Here is a 2,500-nt window from a genome sequence, read left to right as displayed (position 1 = left end):
TATATATATATATATATATATATATAAATATATATATATATTAGTGTATATATATGTATATGTATTCTATGCATGTATATATATATATATATATATATATATATATATATATATATTATATAAGTAGAAAACAGGTCATCCAGATACCCTCCCATTGAAAAACTCTGCTCAGACCTAGTGACTTTAATTCGATAGACACAGTAGTAGGCGACTTCATAAAAAAAAGGGGGGGGGTGGGGGGGCGAGTGTCCGACTGAAGGACATAAACAAAGACTTCCAAAACCGCAACAGATGCGTCCCTGCAGGGTACGAACATTCTTGTGGAAATAGTCGTTACCGGAAGTTTAATGTGATGAAAAATGGGCCATAAGTATTGCCGGAAATAAGAGCGGAAAAAGGAGAGAGAGAGAGAGCGCTCTATCATTTTGCTCCATTATTTTTTTCTCCTCTCTTATCCAGTGTAATGGCCATTAAGTCCATTCTTCTTCTTCACACGCTCCATTGAATAAATGAAGGCCCCATTACTCTGGCTGAAGCCAACAAATGCTGGGTATTATAGGTAATGAGACATATAGTCTCCATTCGAATTTCATATGAATATATGTCCTGATCAAGTGCTTTCACTGCTACTGCAGGAAGAAGAAGAAAAAGGAGGAGATGAAAGTGAGGTTTAGGAGAAATGGAGGACATGGGATTGGGGAATTATTCTTGTTCTCTTCTTAACCTTGAAAGTCTTCTTCATACTGTACCTGAAGGGCCAAGATTTTATTCTATAATTTTATCTCGTTATGTATCATTTTTCTTTACGGTATTTTGTCTATAAATATGAAATTTGATCATGTTTCGCTCTTAACACTTCACGCCCCCCTAGTAGGAATCACTCGCCTTTGTTAAGGACTAATGGTCAAGTACTACCGCGCACAATAGTTCGTTCCCTATTCTGATCCAGAGAGTGAAACACGAATACGTGACTATGAAACCCGAAGCAGTTGAACAAGTAACTAATTAACGCAGCCAACAGATTCGTCGCACCGTCAGGCCAAGGAAGGAGGAGTGGGAAGCAGGTATTTTTCTTGAGCATAGAGTAAAATCTATAAACCTATTATCGTTAAATAAGAGAGCGAGCGTAAAGTTTTTGTTGTTGACGATACTGGGTTTGAGTATAAAATACTAATTCTGAATACTGGCTTCCTAACCACTTTTATTCTCATATTTATTTCTCATATTTCCTTAACTGCGCATTTTGGGTCAGTGTCATCAACAACAAAAACTTTGACGCTCACTCTCATATTTAACGATATTGATTATGGAGATTTTACTCTTATGCTCAAGAAAAATACCTGCTTCCTACTCCTATTTCCTTGCCCTGACGGTGCGACATCTGTTGGTTGCTTAATTAGTTACTTGTTCAGCTGCTTCGGGGTTTCATAGTCGCGGATTCGTGTTCACTCTCTGGATCAGCGGAGGGAACGAACTATTGTGCACGATAGTACCTCTCTTACAATTTTACAATCATCCGACCCCTGCTGAAAATAGAATCTTGAATCTGTTATCTTTATTAACACTTATTACCCGTTTTATCGAATGGGGCTGATATGGTGATGCTCTTACAATCTACATATGACGAACCAATTTCACAAAAGCTGTAGGTATAAAACGGGTAAAGGTAAATAAAAATAAAAACTTTTGCGACCATATCGATAAAATAACCATAATGCTTTACCTCAGAGCAGTAGTTCACAAGCATTCTTACTTAAAAGACTTATTTTTCTTAAAGTCTATGCATAACTTAGAATCTTTTAAAAACTCCTGTTTGCAATTAAAATACTTGTCTGAACGATACTGAAGAGGCTTCGAACACCAAAATACTAATGAGTTATAGCAACAAGGTCAAGGATCCTTTACTTAGCCAGAATGAATGTTTTTTTAAACCATGGTTCTAGACTTATTCATATTTGTCTTAGATGCCGTTAGTTGTTGTGAAACAAATTTCTTATAAATGCAAAGTAAATTTTAAAAGATTCTAAGTTATTCGAAGACTCGCCCTCAAAACATTCCTTAGTAAGATCCATTACGAACCATATGCTGTGGTTAGGGCAAAATAATTAAAAATTTAACAAAAGTAATAAATAAATAATAAAGCTGTTTAGTTATTTCTTTTAATTGAACATGATTTATAAGTCTTGAATTATCGTTGGCCAAATTCAATAATGATGAGTCCAGATTTCATTTGTTTTCCTCGATGTAATCAGGATTCACAATTATTCGGAAAAATGAATTGAAATATGAATTTCTTTTCATTTTCTTGCAAGTCTTTGAATTTCTATGATGGCTGAATAGAAAAGTCTACAACCAATAAGTGAATTTCTTATACATACTCAGATATCATTTATGTGCTTTATATATGAAATGCTTGCATGTATTATCCAAAAGAGAGTTTTTATTCACATTTATGGAAAATTTCAAAAGTTTGCATAGTCTACGAGTCTAGTCCATGCCC

Source organism: Macrobrachium nipponense, chromosome 31 (assembly GCF_015104395.2).
Source record: "Macrobrachium nipponense isolate FS-2020 chromosome 31, ASM1510439v2, whole genome shotgun sequence".
Classification (NCBI taxonomy): Eukaryota; Metazoa; Arthropoda; class Malacostraca; order Decapoda; family Palaemonidae; genus Macrobrachium; species Macrobrachium nipponense.
This window is presented reverse-complemented; position numbering follows the sequence as displayed.